At 39.5% G+C, this 24,725-nt stretch overlaps 1 long non-coding RNA gene across 1 annotated transcript; it reads left to right on the forward strand.

Annotated features, from left to right (window-relative positions):
- The first annotated feature begins 239 nt into the window (after positions 1 to 239).
- On the forward strand, positions 240 to 15,183 carry LOC114674441 (uncharacterized). Its single transcript, XR_003725565.2, has 4 exons — positions 240 to 317; positions 2,092 to 2,239; positions 13,099 to 13,198; positions 13,801 to 15,183. It is a non-coding gene; the product is annotated as an uncharacterized LOC114674441 (long non-coding RNA).
- The last annotated feature ends 9,542 nt before the right edge of the window (positions 15,184 to 24,725 follow it).

A 24,725-nucleotide genomic window follows, 5' to 3' on the forward strand; every position in this document is an offset into this window, starting at 1 on the left:
TATGACTGACAGCACAGGGTTGTATACCCCAACTGATATGGTTTGGCTCTATGTCTCCACCCAATCTCATACCGTAGCTCCCATAATTCCTACATGTTGTGGGAGGGACCCAGTGGGAGATAACTGAATCATGGGAACAGGTCTTTCCCATACTGTTTTTGTAATAGTGAATAAGTCTCATGAGATCTGATGATTTTAAAAATGGGAGTTTCCCTGCACATGCTCTCTCTCTTTGCCAGCTGCCATCCACGTAAGATGTGACTTGCTCCCCCTTTCCTTCTGCCATGATTGTGAGGCCTCCTCAGCCATGTGGAACTGTAAGTCCATTAAACCTCTTTCTCTTGTAAATTGCCAAGTCTCGAGTATGTCTTTATCAGCAGTGTGAAAATGGACTAATACAGTAAATTGGTACCAGGAGTGGGTCACTGCTGAAAAGATACCCCAAAATATAAAAGTGAATTTGAAACTGGGTAACAGGCAGAGGTTGGAACAATTTGGAGGGCTCAGAAGAAGACAGGAAAATGTGGGAAAGTTTGGAACCTCCTAAGGACTTATTGAATGGCTTTGCCTAAAATGCTGATAGCAATATGGACAATAAAGTCCAGGCTGAGGTGGTCTCATATGGAAATAAGGAACTTTTTGGGAACTGGAGCAAAGGTGACTCCTGTTATGTTTTACCAAAGAGACTGGTGACATTTTGCTCCTGCTGTAGAGATATCTGGAACTTCAAACTTAAGAGAGATGAGTTAGGGTATCTGGTGGAAGAAATTCCTAAGCAGCAAAGCATTCAAGATGTTACTTGGGTGCTGTTAAAGGCATTCAGTTTTATAAGGAAAGGAGACCATAAAAGCTTGGAAAATTGCAGCCTGACAATGCAATAGAAAAGAAAATCCCATTTTCTGAGGAGAAATTCAAGCCAGCTGCAGAAATTTTCATAAGTTACAAGGAGGTGAATGTTTATCCCCAAGACAATGAGGAAAGTGTCTCCAGAGCATTTCAGAGGTATTCACGGCAGCTGCTCCAATCACAGGCCTGGAGACCTAGGAGGAAAAAATGGTTTTTAAAGCTGGGCCCAGGGCCCCCCTACTGTGGGGAATCTAGGGACATGGTGCCCTGAGTCCCAGCCACTCCAGCCACTTGACTGACTAAAAGGGGCCAAGGTATAACTCAGACCATGGCTTCAGAGGTTGCAAGCCCAATCCGTGGCAGCTTCCACTTGGTGTTGAGCTGCAGGTGCACAAAAGTCAAGAATTGAGGTTTGAGAACCTCTACCTAGACTTCAGAGAATGTACAGAAATGCCTAGATGTCCAGGCAGAAGTTTGCTGCAGGAATGTGGCTCTCATGGAGAACCTCTGCTACGGCAGTGCAGAAGGGGTCAGAGCCCCCACACTGAGTCCCTACTGGGGTCCACCTAGTTGAGTTGTGAGAAGAGGGCCACTGCCCTCCAGACCCCAGAATGGTAGAACCACCAACAAGTTGCACTCTTCACCTAGAAAAGCTGCAGACACTCAATACCAGCCTGTGAAAGCAGCTGGGAGGAAGGCTGTACCCTGCAAAGCCACAGGGGCAGAGCTGCCCAAAACCATGGAAACTCACCTCTTGCATCAGTATGATCTGAATGTGAGACATGGAGATCATTTTCAAGCTTTAAGATTTGACTGCCCTGCTAGATTTTGAACTTGCATGGGGCTGTCAGCCCTTTTGTTTTTGTCAATTTCTCCCATTTTGAGTGACTGTATTTATCCAATGCCTGTACCCCCATTGTATCTAGGAAATAACTAACTTGCTTTTGATTTTACAGGCTCATGGGCAGAAGGCACTTGCCTTGTCTTGGATGAGACTTTGGACTTTTTAGTTAATGCTGAAATGAGTTAAGACTTTGGGGGACTGTTGGGAAGGCATGATTGGATTTGAAATGTGATGACATGAGATTTGTGAAGGGCCGGGGTAGAATGATATGGTGTTTGGCACTGTGTTCCTACCCAAATCTCATCTTGTAGCTCCCTTAAATCCCGGGAGTTGTGGGAGGGATTCAATGGGAGATTATTGAATCATGGGAGTGGGTCTTTCTCCTGCTGTTTTTTTGATAGTGAATGAGTCTCATAAGATCTGATGATTTGAAAAATGGGAGTTTTCCTGCACAATTTTTCTGTTTGCCTGCTGTCATCCACGTAAGATGTGACTTGCTCCTTCTTGCCTTCCACCATGATTGTGAGGCCTCCCCAGGCTTGTGGAACTGTAAGTCTATTAAATGTCTTTCTTTTGTAAATTTCCCAGTCTCTGGTATGTCTTTATCAGTGCATGAAAATGGACTAATACACCAACATTAACAGAAATGTATGACTAATGCATTGTGCTACAAGGTTAAGATGGCTATATTACTAGATGATAGGCATTTTTCAGCTCTATTATATTTTTATGGGACCATTGTCATATATGTGGTACATAGTTTACTAAAACATTGTTATACAGCACATGACTGTATTCTAGTTTTCATTTATATGACTTTATATCATCTACTTTTTGACTTTACTTTCAAAATGTGTGCCTATTATAATTTTTATTTCTAATTTGTTTTATTCCATGCCAATGGATTTTCTGAGAATAATAATAGAGAATGAAGCTTTATGCCCATCAATGAATGACCCAAAGTTTTCTCTGTTGTAGGATGGAGATTATTACTACAATTATCATACCTAAATAGTCATATTTACTGTTTGTGACAAATAAGTGACTGAATATAAAAGCTGTTTGTGAAATTTGACTTTGGATTTGATGAAGAGGGTTCTCATAGAGACTACCTCATATTTTTTCACCTATATTTAGATAGAACAGAAACATAATTTTTAGTAAGAACAAACAAAATATTATTGTAATTGAAGAATGGCATGAAAAAAGATTACTTGATGACTCAAAGTGGTTAGCACTTACCACAAACAGTGTTTTAGACACTGTACTAAGCTATGGCACATTTATAGGCATAACACCTAGAGTTTAAAAATAAATAAGATTCATTGGAAATGACAAATTGGCACATTTTTAGTCATACCAGATGACAGTAAGACAATTGTAAAAATTGACTTTTAGTATACAATTAATAAATGAATATAAAAAATGTTACATAATTTTGTTAGAAATTTGACTAAATTGTCATAGAAATAAACAGCATTTCAACCAGTAAACAGAGGATGTGCATTTTTAAAAATCTGACAAAGGTATGCTTTAGGCCAGAAAATTGTTATTGAATGAATGATAGGAATGTGATGTCATATTTTCTGAACACTCTAAGTTACAATAGAAAGTATCTATTAAAATGTATTAGTCAATTCTCATGCTCCTATGAAGAAATACCCAAGACTGGGTAATTTATAAAGGAAAGAGGTTTAATTGACTCAGTTCCACAGGGCTGGGGAGGCTTCATGATACTTAAAATCATAGTGGAAGAGAAAGAAAACACGTCCTTGGTGGGATAGAGAAATGCAGAATGAAGCCGGGAAAGCTCCTTACAGAACCACCAGATCTTGTGAGAACTCACTCTCTATCATGAGAAAAGCATGGAGGTAACCGATCTCATGGTTCAATTACCTCCCACTCGGTTGATCCACTGACACATGGGGATTAAGGGAACTACAATTCAAGATGAGATTTGGGTGGGGACACAGCCAAACCATATCATTATGCCCCTGGCCCCTCCCAAATCTCATGTCCTCACATTTCAAAACACAATCATGCCTTCCTAACAGTCCCCCAAAGTCTTACCTTATTCCAGCATTAACTCAAAAGTCCAAGTCCAAAGTCTCATCTGGGACAAGGCAAGTCCCTTTCACCTGTAAGCCTATAAATTCAAAAACAAGTTAGTTACTTCCTAGATATAGTGGGGGTACAGGCATTGGGTAAATACACCCATTTCAAGTGAATGAAATTGGTCAAAGTGAAGGGACTACAGGTCCCATGCAAGTCTGAAATCCAGCAGGGCAGTGAAATCTTAAAGCTCCAAAATGATCTCCTTTTCCTCCGTGTCTCTCATCCAGGTCACACTAATGCAAGAGGTGAGTTCCCATGGCCTTGGGCAGCTCCACCCCTTTGGCTTTGCAGGGTATAGCCCCCCCTCCTGGCTGCTTTCACAAGCTGTCATTGAGTGCCTGCAGCTTTTCCAGGTGTAGAGTGCAAGCTGTCCATGGATCTACCATTTCTGGGGTCTTGAGGATGGTGGCACTGTTCTCACAGCTCCACTAGGCAATGCCCCTAGTGGGGCACTCTGTGTGAAGGCTCTGACCCCACGTTTTCCTCCCATATTGCCCTAGCAGAGGTTTAGTTTTTGGTTTTTTTTGTTGTTTTTTTGTTTTTTTTTTTGAGATGGAGTCTCACTTTGTCACCAAGGCTGGAGTACAGTGGTGCGATCTCGGCTCACTGCAACCTCCGCCTCCCAGGTTCAAGTAATTCTCCTGTCTCAGCCTGGGACTACAGGCACAAGCCACCATGCCTGGCTAATTTTTGTATTTTTAGTAGAGATAGGGTTTCATCATATTGGTCAGGCTGGTCTCGAACTCCTGACCTCAGGTGATTCACCCACCACGGCCTCCCAAAGTGCTGGGATTACAGGCATGAGCCACTGGGCTCAGCCACAAGTGCCAGTTTCTTACATGAATACATTGCATAGTGGCGATGTCTGGGCTTTTAGCATACTTATCACCCGAATAGTGAAATTTCTGCTCAATCGTTTTTCACCCCTCACCCTCCTTCCACCCTCCAACCTTTCGTGGACTCCAGTGACTGTTATTTCACTCTATAAGTCAATAAGTATCCATTGTTTGGCTCCTACTTATGAGATCAAACAGTATTGAATGTTCTCTTCCTGAGTTATTTCACTAAGGAAAATGGCTTCCAATTTCATCCATGTTGCTGCAAAATACATGATTTCTGTTTTTTATTGCTGAGTATTTTGTGGCGCATGTGTACCACATTTTAATTTTTAATTTTTTTGGTAACATAGTAGGTATTATATGTCTGTGAGGTATACGAAATATTTTGATACAGACACACGATGTGTAATAATCACATCTGGGTAAATGGGGATTCATCACCTCAAGCATTTCTTCCTTATGTTATAAACAATTCAATTATACTCTTGTAGTTATTTTTAAATGTACAATTACATTAATTTTGACTACAGTCACCCTCGTGCTAGAAAATACTATATCTTAACTCTTTCTATTTTTTTGTATGCATCAATTATTCCCACTCTCCCACCCACTGGTAACCATCAGTGGATTATGGGCTGGGGGTGCATATCATTCTCAGCCTCTGGTAAACGCTATTTTATTCTCTATCTCCATGAGTTCAATTGTTTTAATTTTTAGCTGCCACAAATAAGTGAGAACCTGCCAAGTTTGTCTTTCAGCACCTGGCTTATTTTGCCTAATGTGATGACTTCCGGTTCCATCCATGTTGTTGCAAATGACAGAATGTTATTCTTTTTTGCAGCTGAATAGTAGCCCATTGTGTACATGTACCACATTATTTATACATTCATCTGTTGATGAACACTTAAGTTGCTTTCATATCTTGACTATTGTGAATAGTGCTGCAATAAACATAAGAATGCAGGTTTTTTTTAATATAAGGATTTATCTCTCTTTAGGTATATACCTAATAGTGGGATTGCTGCAGCTAATGGTAGTTTTATTTTTAGTTCTTTAAGAACTCTCCATACTGTTTTCCATAAAGGTACTAATTTACATTCCCACCAACAGTGTATAAGCATTCCCTTCTCCCTGCAGCCTCACCAACATCTGTTCCTTTTAGACATTTTGATAATAGCCATCTGACTCATGTAAGATGGTATCTCATTGTGGTTTTCATTTGTATTTCTCTGATGATTAATGATGTTTAGGATCTTTTCATATGTTTGTTGACCACTGGCATATGTCATTTTGGAAAATGTCTCTCTGTTATGTTCTTTGCTCACTTTTTAATGGGATCACTTGTTTTCCTCTTGTTGAGTTGTTTGAGTTCCTTGTAAGTTGTGGATGCCAGTCCTTTGTCATATGCGTAGTTTGCAAATATTTTCTTCTGTTCTCTAGGTTGTCTGTTTACTCTGTTATTTCTTTTGCTATGCAGAAGCTTTTTAGTTTAATTGAGTCTACTTCTGTTTTTCTTGTGTTTGATTTTGAGGACTTTGTCATAAATTCTTTGCCTAGGCCAATGTCTAGAAGAGTTTTTCCTAGGTTTTCTTTCTTCCAGAATTTTTATAGTTTCAGGTCTTATGTTTAGATCTTTAATCCATCTTGAGTTAATTTTTTGTACATGGTCAGAGGGCTAGGTCCAGTTTTATTCTTCTGCATATGGCTATTCAATATTCCCAGCACCATTATTGAATAGGGAGAGTGTCATTTCCCCAGTATACATTTTTGCTGACTTTGTCAAAAATTGGTTGTTTGGATGGTTGATTGGATGTGACTTTGTTTCATGGCTCTTTCTTCTGTTGCATTGATCTATGTCTATTTTTATACCAGTACCACATTGTTTTGATTACTATAGCCTCATAGTATAATTTGAAGTTGGATAATGTGAAGCCTCTGGCATGGTTCTTTTTGCTTAGAACTTCTTTGACTGTTTTGGTTCCATATCAGGATCTTTTTTTGGTTCCATATGAATTTTAGGACTTCTTTTCTAATTCTTAATAAAAGGACATTGGTAACTGGATAGGGATTGCATTAAATCTGTAGATTGTTTTGGCCAGTATGGCCATTGTGAAAATATTGATTCTTCCAGTTCATGAGCATATGCTATTTTTAATTTGTTAATGGAATCTATGATGTTTTTCACTAGTGTTTTGTAGTTCTCCTTATAGAGATGTCTTACCTCCTCAGTTAAATATACTCCTGCTTATTTTATTTTTTTGAAGCAATTGTAAATGGGATTGCCTTCTTGTTTTGTTCCTCAGCTAGATCATTTTTGGTGTATAGAATCAGTACTGATTTCTGTACATTAATTTTATATCCTGAAACTTTACTGAATTTTTTGATCAAATTTGAGAGTTTTGTAGTGGAGTCTTTGGGGTTTCCTAGATATAAGATCATAGCATCAGCAAACAAGAATAATTTTCCTTCCTGTTTTTCAATTTACATGCCTTTTATTTCTTTCTCTTGCCTGATTGCACTGGCAAGGATTTCTAGTACTATGATGAATAACAGTGGTGACAGTGGACATCTTTCTCATGTTCCAATTCTTACAGGAAATGCTTTCAACTTTTCCCCAGTAAGTATGATGTTGACCTTGCGTTTGTTGTATATGGGCTTTATTATGTTGAGGTATGTTGCTTTTATAAATGGTTTGTTGTGGATTTTTAAATGAAATGATGCTGAATTTTATCAAAGTCTTTTTCTGCATCTGTTGAGATAATCATATCATTTTTCTCCTTAATTCTGTTTATGTGATATATCACGTTTATTGATTTGTGTATATCAAACTATCCTTGCATCTCTGGTATGAGTCCCACCTGATCATAATGCATTATCCTTTTTATGTGCTATTGGATTTAATTTTCTAGTATTTTGTTGAGCGTTTTTGCATCTGTTGAAGTATACTGGTCTGTAGTTTTTGTGTCCTTGTCTGATTTTCATATCAGGGTGACACTGGCCTTGTAGAATGAGTTGGGGAGAATTCCCTTCTCCTTAATTTTTTGGAATAGTTTCAGGAGGATTGGTATTAATTCTTCTTTGTGTGTTTGGTAGAATTCTGCTGTGAATCCATCTAGTCCTGAGCTTTTTGTTGTTGTTACTGGAAGTTTGGTTGGGGGGGTTGTTTTGTTTTTTTGGTTTTGGGGTTTTTTGTTTGTTTGTTTGTTTTTAGTAATTCAGTCTTGCTACTCATTATTGGTTGTTCAGGAGTTGTACTTCTTTCTAGTTCAATCTTGATAGGTTGAGCATTTCCAGGAATTTATCAATTTCCTCTTGGTTTGTGCTTGTACAGTTTTTCATGATAGTCTCTGAGAATCTCTTGCATTTCTGTGGTATCAGTTGTAATGTCTCCTTTTTTCATTTGTTATCATGTTTATTTGGGAGTTTTCTGGTTAGCTAGTGATTTATCAATTTTCTTTTAAAAGAACCAACTTTTTGTTTCATTGGTCCTTTGTATTTTTTGGTCTCTATTTCCTTTAGTTCTGCCCTGATCTTTGTTATTTATTTTCTTCTGCCAACTTTAGGTTTGGTTTATTCTTTTTATATTAATAGTCACTGAAGTTGTAATGTTGGGATGTTCATTTGTGATCTTTCTCCCTTTTTGATGTAGATATTTAATGCTATAAACTTCCCTCTTAGCACTGTTTTTGCTATATCTCACAGGTTTTGGTGTGTTATGTTTTTGTTTTCATTCATTTCAGAAAAAATAATTTCTGTCTTAATTTTTGTTATCAACCCAGTGATTAGTCAGGAGCATGCTCTTTAATTTTCATATATTTATGTAGCTTCCAAAGTTCCTCTTGATGTTGATTTCTAGCTGTATTCCACTATGATCTGAGATAATTTGATTGTTTCAAAATGATATAATTTTGATTGTTTTAAATTTTTTAGGACTTGTTTTGTGGCCTAACATGTTGTCTATCTTGGAAAATTTTCCATGTGCTGATGAAAAGGATGTATATTTTATGGTTCTTTGATAAAATGTTCTATAAGTCTGTGAATTTCCTTTGGTCTAAAGTCCAGTTTAAGTTCAATGTTTCTGTTAATTTTCTGTCTTGGTGATCTGTCTGGTGCTGTGAGTAAGGTGTTAAAATCCCTACTATTATTGTATTGCTGTCAAATTCTTTCTTTAGATCTAGTAGTATTTGTTTTGGGTGCTCCAAAGTTGGGTGCATATGTATATATATAGAATTGTTATATTCTCTTGCTGACAATTGTTAATCTTCTGGCTCTCAAATGGTCCCTTTATCATTATATAATGACCTTCTTTGCCTTTTACTACCTTTTTTGATTTAAAGTCTATTTTATCTGATATAAATATATCTACATCTGCTTGTTTTTGGTTTCTGTTTGCATGGAATATCTTTTTCCAACTATTTGCAATCAATGTATATGTCTTTACAGGTGAGTTTCTTACAGGCAGCATATAGTTGGATAACGTTTTTAATCAATTCTGCCAATCTGCATTTTTTAAGTGGGGTATTTAATCCATTTACATTCAAGGTTAATACTGACATGTGAGTCTTTGTTCCTGTCATATTATTGATTGTTTTAAAGCTGTTTTATAAATTCGTTGTTTCTTTATTGTTCTTTTTCTGTTATTGTGGTTTGATGAAATTCTGTTGCATTGACATTCGATTCCTTTCTCTTCCTGCTTTGTGTGATTGTTTTGTATAAACAAAGCAAGTTTTATATTTACATGTGTTTTTGTGATGATAAATATTGAGATTTCATTTCCATGTTTAAGACCACTTTAAGCACTTCCTATTGTGCTGATTTAGTATTGACAAATTCACTCAGGATTTGCTTGTCTAGGAAGAACTTTCCTCTTCATTTACAAAGCTTATTCTGGCAGGATACAAAATTTTTGGCTGACAAATAACGTTTTAAGCATATAGGAAATACATGAAGTAATGTAATAAACCTGTCACCCAGCCTCCACAGCTACTAATCATGTGCCATTTTTGTTTCATCTATATTTCAACCCACTCCTCACACCCCCAACTGTATTATTATTTTAGGGTTTTTTTGGTGAGACAATGTATATACATTAAAAAGTAGAATCTTAACTGTATCCTTTTGAGAAAACAATACCCATATAAACTTCCTCCTTCTAAGAATAAAATTCCTAGCCGGGAATGATGCTGCCTGTAACACTAGCACTTTGGAAGGCCGAGGTGGGCGGATCACCTGAGGTCAGGAGTTCGAGACTAGCCTGGCCAACATGATGAAATGCTGTTGCCACTAAAAATACAAAAGCTAGCCTGGTATGGTGGTGCCTGCCTGTAGTCTCAGCTACCTGGGAGGCTGAGGCAGGAGAATCGCTGGAACCCAGGAGGCAGAGGCTGCAGTGAGCTGAGATCACACCACTGCACTCTAGCCTGGGTGACAGAGCAAGACTCTCTCTCAAAAAAAGGAAAAAAAAAGAATAAAATTCCCCACTTCACAAACATTAATGTGCATATGAATCACTTGGGAATATTATGCATCAGAGGTTGAAGAGGTGGCCAGGAAAAGTATTTTGATGGCAGACTGGAGAGCATCATGAGAGTCAACTTTGGGCCTGTTGACTATCATCTCGGCAATAAGTGTTGGGTCCTGGCCAAAGGGCTTGGATGCAACATGGGGCCAATCAATAAATCCATCCCCCATGCTTTTCCTGGCCATTAGGTAATCAGCAGCCTAGTTCATGTCTTGATGGGAAGCTCTGCCATGTGGAAGCATCACATCTTAGGTTTCTTGACAACTGGATGACTTTTGAGAACAGATCTAGGACAGATCTATTCTTGGATTGTGGACAGGCATCAGCCTACTAACATCATATGGAACAGGTGACATCCAAATATGTTAAGAACTTCTGACAATGAAGAGTAAAACACACACTCAATTTTAAAAGGCACAGGACCTATGAAAACATTTTATGGTAAAAGAAATAACAAATGGTCATTTCCCACATAAAGAGGCATCCAACCTCATTGGTGGTCACAGGAAAATAAATTACAAAAAAAATGTTTTGTGTGACCATCAGTTAGGAAAATTGAATGCTTCCTACTAATATTTTCATGGTAAGTAAAAACATACTAGCCAGTCATAGGGTCTCATGCCTGTAATCTCAGCACTTTGGGAAGCTGAGACATGAGGATCCCTTAAGCTCAGGAGTTTGAGGCTATAATGAGCCATGATCATGCACTCCAGCCTGCGTAACAGAGAGTGAGACCCTGTTTCTAACTAAATAAATAAATGAGTGAATGAACATACATACATACATATATACACACTGTTTTTTACATGTTTATAGGGAGTGCAAATGGCCTTTTAAGGCACCATTAACAAATATGTATTGAGTTGAAAGAAACATGTTCTTGCATGCAGGATTCTACCTCCTAGAATGCATCTGATAACACTACTTGAAAATGTGTGTAGAAGTGCCCATGCTAGCATGTTAGTGGTGGACATATAAATAATAGCAAAACAAAACAAAACAAAAGTACATATATGTGAGGAATCTTTTTGGTTATGCTGGGTTTCTAAGATAATGTTCATAGAAGCAAATCAAATCAAATTAAGAGCAACTGAGCAGGAAATGAGGGAGGAAAATACCCTCAGAGTTATAAGATTATCTCATTACACTTAAGTTTTGATGATGCTTCAAGTTTCCTGGGTAAGTTATGCAGAAGTATCTTTCTCTGAAAATCTTCTTGCTGCAGAAAAAACCGTGTTTAGTGTCTGTATGTGTCTTAACTTCCCATCTGCACCTGGGGGTTAGGATAAAGGGCACAGTCCTTGCCTGTGTTTTGGAGTGAAAGAAGCATTGAAGGTCTTGCAAACTTTACCAAGGATTCTCCTGGTCTCATTTCAGATCCAACTTCCAATTCCAGGCAGCCTCTGTATTTTTTTTTTTTTGAATGTATAATCAAGATGTACTTTGATTTGCACTCTATTGCTATTTGGCCTGTACATGCAGTTTCAAGATAGCCCCATACACCTGCCTGCAGTGATCCTTCAGGAATAGAATGGGCTTCTAAGTTGAGGAACTTGAGAGTATACTGAGCCCTTTGTGTATTTTTATTGAGTTTCTTTACTCATGCCAGGAGAAGGCTGTGGACAAACAGTAAAGGAGGAGACACTGGAATTGTGATGTCCAAAGATTCCAATGTTCAAGGATTATTTCAATCCTTCAGATATCTCATTTTCTTTGTTCCTTCTGTTCCTTATTAAAGGGTCCTGGGGTCAGAAGTTGCTGAGGCTTTCTTGGTTTCAGCATCTGCTTCTTCCATGGGTTTGGGGACAGGGTCCCACCACAGCACTTCACTGGGCACCTCCTGATGCTGGCCATGTGTCCTAAAATCTGGAGCAGCGATGTCAGTGAGTCAGCATCAATCACAGGTGGCTTTCAGAGGTTCTTGTGAGGATATATTTTTGGATTTGAGTATTGGTTTTTCAGGACAGGAAACAGACAAGTGGCTCATTAGGTGTCTGGAAATTCATAATGCAAAGTCATATCCACAACTTGTTATAAACAGAAACACAAAGAGAAAGAACCAAAGTATGCAAGGTTGATGATGATAATCCAGCTGAATGGATCAGCCTAGATCATGGATGCCAAGCAGACTCTACAGAGCATAGTGGGGCTCCCAGGGTGACTGAGGGACAATGAGGTAGAGGGAAGGTTTCCCTCTTCAGCTGGACTTTTTGCTGCCTCAAGAATTCAGTTGATTGGGTTAGCTTTACATGTGATTTAATCAGTCCGATGCAGTCGCATTTGATCTAATCATCTCCCCCACTTTCAAGCTAGGAAGCATATTTTATTTGGTGTTTACTTTTTCTCTGCATTATTATCTTACCACATATGCATGTATCTAATGTAATGAACTATAATTTGATATTTGTCATTTCCAAGCATTTGAGAAATTATAACATCTATGTGTACAATTTTAACACTATATATAATTTTCTTCATCTGCAAAGTATATATACACATGTCAATATGTGGTCTGTCTAATTCTGCATCTTGAAATCTGGGCAGGGTCTTAAATACTTCAAGGTGGGTATTGGGGTACAAATCAGATAAGGAAAAGTTCCTTGCATTCCTGTTCCTTTGCCCCTAGCTTTGAATTCCTGCTTATTAACATGATGACAGGGCTCTGCAAGTCTCCCCTTATCTGTGTCTAGGTCCCCAGGGCATTCAGGATGGAAAAATTTCTTACTGAGGCCATGATGAGTGTCAGGAGTGACCCATGCCCAGCTTAAGGGCTTAGAAAAGCAGGTTCACAAGAACAACCTGCACCTGATTCTGGGCATGTGCGAGAGAGTGAGCACCTTTCACTGCAGCTTCACCATGGGATGGGGAACTGAAGACCAGACTCCCACTGCCCCTTCATCCAATGCTCCATTGACCCACCTTCTTTCCAACAGATCTCCTTTACAGAAAGGGGCTTGGATAAGGAGGAAAAACCATCAGAAGAAAAGATAAGACACCCTCTTCTCATTCAGTAAGAGCCCCGCGCAAGGCAAGGTAAAGTCTTTAGCTGTTCCTATGGAGGCTGGCAGGAGGGGTAGAATTAGGGATACTGATCTGTGTCTTTAGTGGGGTTTCATTTTGAGATTAGAAATGGGAAATGACTTATGGTCATCAGGGAGATTTCAGAAATATGGCGATGATCCCCTGGAATTCTATGCTTCCCATTCACACTCAACACTGACTGAACAGCCTTGATTGAGTGAATGACCCACAAATATGGGTCAGGTGTAGACTTTGGGGCTCTGTGCCTAGGAAGAGATGAGTCACCTAAACTTTCTTTTCCACTAAGATCAGAGCCCAATTCAAATGAGGAATAGAATTCCAAGGAAAGTAAGCTCAAAGTCAGAAAAGCACTGCTAAATTATGTAAGATGTGATTCTTCCAAGGTGAGAAGAGATAGTGGATGGGTAAACACAGTCTCCTCTGGGAAGGGACTGGGAGCTCTTCGGCATCCAGGGTCTTACACATCTTGGACTCTGGAGAACAGAGAAGAACCGAGTTTTGTGGTAACCTCTGCTATGGTGTGTCCAGGATGGATTAGAGCACCTAAGGTGTTCAGTTGGAGGCAGTCACTCAAACTTTCATTTTATTCACAGAATCAGAGTCCGGCTCAGAAGGGGAAACTCTAGGAAGAGAGAAATCCATTCCATGGACAACTGCCAAGATAGAGCAGGTGGCATCTTGCTTTTTTGTTCCAAAGGGCAGATAAGCAGGTTATTTATACAGAGCTTGAGGAGGAAAGGGGTTTCTCAGTGGCTGTGAGGATTTTAGAGATCCCGACATCCAGAAAGCATTTGGGGTCCCAGGAGGGGTTTAGCCTCCTTTCCTTAGGGAGGCAGAGGGGGCCAGGAAGGAGGAGGAAAGACAAATGGGGTTCACCTGAAGGTGCATGGGGACATTCTGAGAATGAGCATCCGTGGGAGCTATTCTGGTAAGTCTCTCACTCACATGCTTCCTCTTCAAGACACCATCAATCACATGAGCCAAAACTGCAAAAGGATTGCTTGACTTTGGAAAAGAAACACAAGGCCTCTGACACTGTACATATCAGTGAAATGAGGAGACCCATGATGCCTGCTGTGGGGGATCCAGAGAGGCCCACACTAGGCACAGTGAGTGGCCCGGATCTCAGTCTCAAGAGACCTCCCACTGCCACTTCAGAAAAGCCTGGTGACCTCTCTGCACACTCCATCTGAAGCCAGTTATCACAACACAGCCCAGGTGTGGGAACAGTAGGCATATTCTCTGCTGACCTGGCAGCACCTGTCTGAGCTCATCTGGCTCCAGGGGCCTCTGTGCTGTGGTACAAACCTGTGCCATGGCCACCCAGGTGGCCTATGTCTTCGCCGCTGAGGGCTGGCTCATCACAGTCACACTGCCTGGTCCCTAGGGTGGAGAAGCTCAGAGCTCTTCCTAGGAAGAAAATGGGCCCGCCCCTTCCCTGGACAGGAGATAAAGGAGCCTGTTGGTAGATCAAATGAGGCTTTAGCTGGGGTCACCCAGACCCTATTCAATAGAGGACACAGCTGTGTGAGAGTGAGAAGAAAGACCTGCTACTTTTTAGGCAATTTTAGACACACTGTGTTAATACATGACAAAACAGGGGGCACTCTTGGGAAAGGAGTTTGAACAATACCCTCAAAGTAGAAACTTTCATTTAGGTCTAAAACTACTGATAAATTTTGTATTTCATGTTAGACATTTGATGTTTTTGGATGTTTTATGACAGTCACGCATTTCTTTGTAATAAAAAATATTAGGGTATAATCATTCATATGTGTTTGTGTATTGCAAAGTATAGCAAAACAAATATATATGTAGATCCTCCCCCTATAAGTCAGAAAAGACTAGCTCTTTACTCTCCCACCCTGAGTCAATAAAGGACTGATATCTGCTAACCTTTAACAGTTTTCTCTAGGGAGAGATGTTGGTATTTTTTCAATTGGATGAACAAATAAAATCACCATGCTGTTGTTTCATTTTCTTTGTTCTAAAACTCTCAGAATGTATTAAATGCTTGTTGATCATATTTTTATTTATTCTTCAACCTGGATTATATTATTTGCCTAATTTTAAACTTCCATTTTACAGGTTTCAATTGAGCTTATTTTTAAAAACAGCTTCATTAAAGTATAATTAACCTTCAATAAGCTGCATATATTTAAAGTGTTTATTTTTTTGATGTGTGTGTATACCTGGGGAATCATCAACACAGTCAAGACAATGAACATATCAATTCCCCCCAGACATTTTATCATGATTACTTACCCCCATGGCGATTCTTCCTTTGCACTCCTTCCAACCCATCTCTAAGCAACCACCGCTTCCGGTAACAATGGATTGATTTTCACTTTCCACAATTCTGTATAAATAGACTCACACAGCATAAGGTCCATTCCCACTGTAGCAGGTATCAACAGTTCATTGCCTTTCAATGCAAAATTGCATTCTAGAGCTTTATTCATTCACTAGTTGAAGATAATGTAAATTGTGTCTAGTTTTTGTCTATTACAAATAAAACTGGCATGAATATTCATGTACCAGTTGCTGAATAGGCATACATTACAATTTCCCTTAAGTAAATACTTCAGAGTTTAATGTCTAAAAAAGGGAACAACCACCAAACTGTTTTGGAAAGGGGTGATATCATTACACATTCCCATGAAGACTGTACGAGGGTCCCATTTCCCCTACGTTCTCATCACATTTGGTGTAGTCCCTCTCTTTAATTTTTTAATTTTTCCCTTTTTTTAACTTTTATTTTAGGTTCAGGGGTTCATGTGAAGGTTCGTTACATAGGTTGAAGATTTGTTACATAGGTAAATATATGTCACAGGGATTTGTTGTACAGATTACGACATTACCCAGGTATTAAGCCTAGTACCCAAGTTACTTTTTCTGCTCCCTCCTCCCAATTTCCACCCTCAAGTAGACCCCAGTGTCTCTTGTTCCCTTTTTTGTGTTTCCCTTTTTTGTGTCCATGTGTCCTCATCATTTGGCTTTCACTTATAAGTGAGAACACATGGTATTTAGTTTCCTGTTCTTGTATTAGTTTGCTAAGGATAATAGCTGCCAGTTCCATCCATGTTTCTGTGAAAGACATGATAATGTTTCTTTTGGCTGCATAGCATTCCATGGTGTATATATACCACATTTTCTTTATCCAGTGTGTCACTGATGGGCATTTAGGTTGATTCCATGTCTTTGCTATTGTGAATAGTGCTGCAATGAACATTCACATGCACGTATCTTTATGGTAGAATGATTTATATTCCTCTGGGTATATATCCAGTAATGGGATTACTAGGTCTAATGGTATTTCTGTTTTTCAGTCTTTGAGGAATCACCATACTACTTTCCACAATCATTGAACTAATTTACACTCCCACCAACAGTGTGTAAGTGTTCTCTTTTCTTCACAGCCTCACCAGCGTTATGTTTTGACTTTTTAATAGGCATTCTGACCGGTGTGAAGTGGTATCTCATTGTGGTTTTGATTTGCATTTCTCTAGTGTTCAGTAATATTGAGCTTTTTTTCAGATACTTGTTGGTCACATGTATGTCTTATTTTGAAAAGTGTGTGTTCATGTCCTTTGCTCACTTTTTAATGAGGTTGTTTGTTTTTCTTTTGTAAATTTAAGTTCCTTGCGATAGGAGACCTTTGTCAGGTGCATAGTTTGCAAAAACTTTCTCTCATTCTGTAGGTTGTCTGTTTACTCTGTTGATAATTTCTTTTGCTGTGCATAAACTCTTAAGTTTAATTAGATACCATTTGTCAAGTTTTGCTTTTGTTGTGATTGCTTTTGGTGTCTTTGTCATGAAATATTTGCCCATTCTTGTGTCTAGGATGGTATTGTCTAGGATGTCTTCCAGGGTACTTTATAGTTTTTGGTTTTACATTTAAATCTTTAGTCTATTGTGAGTTGATTTTTGCATATGGTGTAAGAAAGGGGTCCAGCTTCAATCTTCTACATATGTCTAGCCAGTTATCCCAGCACAATTTATTGAATAGGGAGTCTTTTCCCCATTGCTTCTTTTTGTCAGCTTTGTCAAAGATCAGATGGTTGTAGCTGTGTGGCCTTACTTCTGGCCTCTCTATTATGTTCCATTGGACTATGTGCCTGTTTTTTACCAGTACCATGCTGTTTCGGTTACTGTAGCCCTGTAGTATAGTTTGAAGTCAGGTAGCATGATGCCTCCAGCTTTGTTCTTTTTGCTTAGGATTACCTTGTCTATTCAGGCTCTCTTTGGGTTCCATATGAATTTTTAAATAGTTTTTTCTAGTTCTGTGAAGAATTTCATTGGCAGTTTGATAGGAATAGCATTGAATCCGTACATTGCTTTGGGCAGTATAATCATTTTAATGATATTGATTCTTCCTATTCATGAGCATGGAATGTTCTTTCATTTGTTTGTGTCGTATCTGATTTATTTGAGCAGTGTTTTGTAATTCTCATTGTAGGGGTCTTTCGCCTTCCTGGTGAGCTGTATTCCTAGAAATTCTATTCTTTTTGTGGCGATTGTGAATGGGATTGCCTTCCTGGTTTGGCTCTCAGCTTGTCTGTTGTCGGTGTACAGGAATGCTAGTGATTTTTGTATGTTGATTTTGTATCCTGAAACTTTGCTGAAGTTGTGTATCAGCTGAAGGAGCTTTTGTGCTGAGACCATGGAGTTATCTAGGTATGGAATTATGTCATCTGCAAACAGGGATAGTTTGACTTCCTGTCTTCCTATTTGAATGCCCTTTATTTCTTTGTCTTGCCTGATTGCTCTGTCTGGAAGTTTCAATACTACATTGAATAGGAGTGGTGAAAATGAGCCTCCTTGTTTCATGCTTGTTTTCCAGGGGAATGCTTCCAGCATTTGCCCATTAACTATAATGTTGGCTGTGGGTTTTTCATGGATATCTCTAATTGTTTTGAAGTATGTTCCTTTGATACCTAATTTATGGAGAGTTTTTAACATGAAGCAGTGTTGGGTTTTATCAAAAGCCTTTTCTGCATCTATTGAGATAATAATATGGTTTTGTCTTTGGTTATGTTTATGTGATGAATCACATTTATTAATTTATGTATGTTGAACCAACCTTGCATTCCAGAGATGATGCCTACTTCATCCTGGTGGATTAGTTGTTTGATGTGTTGCTGGATTTGGTTTGCAAGTATTTGTTGAGGATTTTTGCATCAATATTTATCAAAGATATTGATCCTAAAGTTTTCTTTTTTTATTGTGTCTCTGCCAGGTTTTGGTATCAGGATAATGGTGGCCTCATAGAATGAGTTGGGGAGGCCTCCCTCCTCAATGTTTTGGAATCATTTCAGTAGGAATAGTACCAGCTCTCCTTTGTACATCTGGTAGAATTTGACTGTGAATCCATCTTGTCCTGGCCTTTTTTTAATTGATAAGCTATTTATTACTGACTCAATTTTGGAGCTCATTATTGGTCTGTTCAGGGAATTAATTTTTTCTTGGTTCTGTCTTGAGAGGGTGTGTATGTCCAGGAATTGATCCATCAGGATCAATCCATCTGAGGACCCCCAGAGGATGGGAGCTTGTTCTGGAAATCACAGCAGCCCTTGTCACATTTTCACCAACCTGTGGCTCTATGGAAGAAGCATCACTTTAAAATCCCAATTAATGAACATTGAAGTAAATATTTTTTCCTTCTTTGTGGTTCCCAGTGCAGCTGAATGTGGTCAGATATGGGCATGCTTTTTCATATGGATTCAAAGGATCAATGGAGCTCAAATAAGCTGTCATAAAAACATCTGTTTACTACTGTAATATTTATTTAAAATAAAATAAAAGTAATAAAACCTACTGTCTGTTCCTCTCACCTCTTTCGGGGACAAGTGGCAGTCCAATCATATAATCACTTTGTCTCTTTTTATGATGGTGGAAATTGACCTGAGGGAAAAAAAAAACCTTTGAACATGTTTGTGTCCATTGGGTATTTTCCATTTTATTACCTTAAAAAAGGATCACTAGTACTAATTGTTGTCATGGTTTGTGTGATTTAACTCTTTTGAAGTCACACTTTCAGAAAAACAGGTAGAAACCACTTCCCATCACAGCCCAGATCTTTTCTTTCCTTTTTTCCTTATGTATCACCAAAGAAATCTGCGTAATAGTTTTACTTCTGTATACACACACACACACAAAGACAAGAATAGAATGTCTTTTTACTTCTATCAGCCAGATGAAAACAGACTTCATGGAGCTTTGTATCATGAAATTAGAAATCATTTTTATTTATACAAAAATTATGGAAACAATTTTCCTTAGTTTTGACGAGTTTCCCTAAGTTCTAAAGCTGAACACAAGCATTTCCTGACATATCCTCAAGAACAGCAATAGCCTGAAACACATTTGAAAAATACATTAGTATAGAACCCACGCACCCCTCCACAGTCTATCTTAAGAAGAGTTCCTTGGTCACACCCTAGTGCTCTGCCACAGGCCCCAAGATGTCCATGAAGCTCTCTTCCTTATCTCAGGGGAAAAAGCTCCCTGGGCATCGGACCCTCTGGGGGTCACCTTCCCAGCACTGGTGGTGCATCAGAGCCCCCTGGGGGCTTCAGGCTTGCTGATGCCTGGACCCTAAGCTGGATCACCCCATCAGAATCTCTGGGATGGGACCTCATAGGATGGTGAAATCCTCTGTAGGGAGTTCTAATCTGCACCTTGCTGTGAATCCCACTTACTGAAGTTCTTGCCTCCCTGTGGTACATTAAGATGAGGAAAGACAAAGGTCATCCCTGCCCTTAGAGCAGCTCATGACAAAGAGAATTCTGTTCTTCTGAGGCTGTGGATGTCAACCCAGGCTGCATGTGAATATCATGCAGGGAGATTTTCACAAACACGATGGTCTGCTCCAACAGAACGTGTTTCTTAGACCTGTTTCTCCACATTTCTTGGGATGAGTTTATCAAAACGATTTTACTTCTCCTTTGTAGATGCCAGTTTTACACGTCTTTCTCTTGAACAACTTTTGTCATTAATATATACACACCCCCACCTTATTTTTCACTTTTCTAACTCAGAGAGATATAGAAAAAATAAATCAACCAAAGTGTATTTCCTTTTCCTCACTCAACAATCAATACAGAATACTTCTGTGACCTCTGGTCACCAAAATATATGGAGATTTCTCTGCATCAACAGCCAATTATGCAGGAGACACCGGCTGGGTGTTGTATAATTCAACTGGATTCTGACACCGTCTACCTGGAGCTTCAGGGTCCTCTCTTGGTGTGGGCACCCCACCTTCCAGGAACTGCCATGTATCCAGCTATCCAGAAGCTCTAGGAACCCCTTCATTTTGGGCTTCCCTGCAAGCTTCACTAAATAAGCATGATTGATTAAATCATTGGTTATTGGTGATTAACTTTTAGCCTCTTTGCCTCCTCAGAGGTTGGGGTGGGACTAAGAAATGGTCCTGTTAGAGTGAAATTGTATCTGCAGGCAAAGACGGCAACATCCAGGTGAAGAAGTGGCATTGCTTCTGCATGTGGAGAGAGGACGCCTGTTCCTAGGCTGCAACACTGATTCCGTGGTGCAAGAATTCTGCTGGCTTCATTTTCCGATTCTCCCCTGTTCTTCTCTGTTAAGTTTCACCACCAGCTCCACAGGCATCCCAGCCCTTCTCCTCCTTTGTCTGTGTTCTGGTGGCAGCTCTCTCAATTGCCCTCCCCACCCCATGTCATCTCACATGGCATGTTATCATTCTGATGAGTAGTCTGAAATTATGCTAATACCAGGAGAAACCGTTTTCAATGGGAGAATTCAAGGCCATTTAAAGACTTTAAATAAAACATTCCGACCACTTAATTGAGAATAGAAAAGAGCAATATCTGTAACCCCAGGCCTGTTAGAATGTCACTTATCAAAAAAACCAATGAAGGCAAGTGTTGGCAAGGATGTGGAGAAAAGAAAGCCCTCGTACCCTGTTGGTGGGAATGTGAAGTTGTACAGCCATTCTGAAAACAGTATGGAAGTTCTTCAAAAACCTAGAAATATAAGTATCCTATGTAAAGAAAATGTGGTGCATATACACCACGGAATACTATGAAGCCATAAAAAGGAATGAGATCATATCCTTTGCAGGGACATGGAAGGAGTTGGAAGCCATTATTTTCAGCAAACTAACACAAGAACAGAAAACCCAATACTGCATATTCTTGCATCTAAGTGGGAGCTGAACAATGAAAACACATGGACACATGGTGGGGAACAACACACACTGGGGCCTACTGGGGGGTGGGGGGAGAGAGAGCATCAGGGAGAATAGCTAATGCATGCTGGGCTTAATAACTATGTGATGTGTTTGTGCAGCAAACTACCATGGCACACGTTTACCTATGTAACAAACCTGCACCTGCCGCACCTGCATCCCAGAAGTTAAAGTAAAATTGAAGAAAAAAAAAAGTATCCTATGATCCAGCAATTCCACTTTTGGATATATATCCAAAAGAATTCAAATTAGGCTATTGAAGAGGGATCTGCTCTCTTGTGTTTATTTTGGCATTATTGACAGCAGTCAAGATATAGAAGCAATCTAAGTGTCCATCAACAGATGAATGAATAAAGAAAATGTGGTGTATTTACACAATGGAGTATGATTTAGCCTTCATAAAGAAGGAAATTATGTCATTTGTGATAACTTGGATTGAACCAGAGGATGTTATACTAAGTTAAATAATCCAGGAACACAAAGATATATACTGTATGATCTCACTTAGTTGTGGAATTAAAAAGATTGATCTCACAGAAACAAAGAATAGAGACTAGAAAGGTGGTTACCAGAGGCTGGGTCAGGGGGAAGGGTGGGATAGGGAAAAAGAAGTGATTTATGGAAGGATACGAAGCTTTAGTTAGACTGGAGGAATAAGCGATCTATTGCACTGCACAGTGAGCACAGTGAATAATGTACATTTCAAAATTGCAAAATTAAATTTTTAATGTTCTCACTACAAAAAAAGATAAATTGGTGAGTGGATGGCTATGTTAATTAGCTTGATGGAATCTTTCCATAATGTATACATATATCAAAATGATCACATTGTACCCCATAAATATATAAAATTATTATTTGTCAGTGAAAAAGACAGCCTGCTCGGGTTCTAGTGATATTTATCTTTGATCTTCCACCGCCACCTGGTGACCAACTTCAGAGTGGAGAAGAAAGCAGAGGGGTGAGAAATGAAGTGACCACTTTGCCTCTGGAGCCCAAATGAGGACTTATCTCCCGGTTGTGGTGGGAATGCGTTCTTTCACAGAATTCTCCCAAATTAGTGCCTAGCCCCCAACAAAACCTTTGGCACCCTCCACCAAGTCCCCCACCCACCGCAATTGGTCTTCTGCGTGGCTGCTCTCAAAGGAGCTGAGACTGAAACCTGAGGTTGAAGAGCCACCTACTAGGTGGGAGGATTCTGGATTCCACAGGACTTTACTTTTGTTTAAACTCAGAGCATTTCCTTTAGTTCAAACAGGCAGCGTATCTCATACTCAGTGGCAAACACACCACAGTACACACACACACACACACACACACACACACACACACTACACACACACATGGAAATACACATTTGCGTGCATTTCATCCGAGGAGTGATTAGTTCCGTCCCTGATTCAATCTGGGTAATTTTTCTTTTCTTCTCATCGTAATGCATAGAAATTGAGTTTTTCAGGTGTCTTTGGCAAGAGTACACACCCCATTATTCTTTTTTCTTACTTTTTTGGAATGCTGTTGCCAATTTGATTGATGTGGTGGTAGCAGGTTTCACCCAATCATTGCATGAAAGCACAGATATGCCATCCACAGACTACTTAGGACTTTGTTATAGAATATATTTTTTCCTTTTAAAATAAAGCCTGTCTTCAAGTTTCTCTCTTCTTCCTTTTTTCTTCACTGTGAGGAAAGAATGTACTATGTTTCCATGAAGCAGAACTTCCATTTTGCTTCCCGTAGTCTATTTGTCATCTTCCCCGCTCTCCTGTCACACCCCCTCCAGCTTGTCATGTGGCACAGTCCTTTTCTGAGCTCATGCACTACTCAGCTCACCCTGACAATGGCAGTCATGAACACATGAGCCAACCACTTCTAGCCTGTTGTCTTTTCCTTCAAAGCATAAGGAGGATGTCTCATTTCCTGCCTCTCAGATTTTGTCAGCAGATAGACCTTTACTGTAGTTTGCAGTTGCATGAGATGTGTTGCCCTCTATCCAGGGTGTAGTGTGGCTTGGTATCAACCATGGACTGACCCCTAAGAACAATTTACCTATGTAACTTTTCTGAAGGGGTGTGACCCTGGCAGCCTACGGAGATCCTGGGAATATCTACCAGAGGGCCCTGGAACAAGGATATCTGCCTGGGTGTGAGACAGACAACCTCCCACCCTCCATGCACCTCGTGGGCCAGGACATGGAAATCTCACAGGCACCCTGCCCCACGCAGAAGAGGAGGGGGCTAGCCTCAGAGGGTGTGGACAGTTCCCTGGCTCCTGGGGGCACTTCAAACTTATTGCAGACGGAAACCCCTTCTTCCTCATTTTCAGTCCAGCCAACACACTTGGTGACTAGAGAAACTTTACTTCCTGTTTTGATTTATATACTACATTTTTCCTTTTCATGTTACACAAGATGTGTATTTAAACAACCAGATCCTAGCTTTGAAGAAGAACATATCTGGAATTTGTTCTGTTCTTTTAATTGTCACTTATCCTGTGTGAGGACAGATTTGTTCTGTGTGTAACAGCTACATTTAAAAAGTTATAAAATTGTCCTTAGCGTTACAATGATATATTTTTAAAAATAAAATTTTCTAATTGAACAATGTATGCAAGGGTTATTCCCTTTTATTTTTTTCCTGCTCCCAACAAGCCTAAAGGATCATTATATTTTTTATATTGTTGTTGTTAAAGTCCTGGAATATAGAGATAAACGGTGAGTGAGCAGCCCCTGGTGGAGAAAGGGAGTCTTTTCACAGACCCAGTGTTTTCCCTCACCTGCCTTCATTGGAAATCACTCAACACCAGTGACCCCAATGGTCATTGGAAATCAATGATCATTGTTCATTCAGTACAAACAAACAAGCAAGCAAACAAAAACTATCAATATGTCTGTATAGCTACACCCGATAATTTATGTACAATAAAGGAATGAGGAACAGGAAAGTGAAGAATAGAGAAATGGATGCTGGACCAGTAGACGTGATGGAACCATATTGCAATTTTCTATGTGAGAATGTCTGCTTGGTCTGTAGTAACAGAGTTCTGGGGTAAAGCAGTGAGTATGTTCTCAGTAGACACTCCTGTCTGCTTCTGGAACACATCAACTGAATCTTTGTCCTCCATTTCCAGTTCTGCAGATGTGTCTGTTTCACTAATTGGCCCCAGTCAAAGTGGAATCTGATCTGTGTCATGGACAAACTCTGCCTTTCACCAAAGGCTTCCACTCATTCACTAAGTAGTGTGCACCTCTTCACCGTCAACTGCACCCCAGGACCATCCTACCTGCCA

The sequence above is a fragment of the Macaca mulatta genome, chromosome 20 (genome assembly GCF_049350105.2).
Source record: "Macaca mulatta isolate MMU2019108-1 chromosome 20, T2T-MMU8v2.0, whole genome shotgun sequence".
NCBI classification, from domain to species: Eukaryota; Metazoa; Chordata; class Mammalia; order Primates; family Cercopithecidae; genus Macaca; species Macaca mulatta.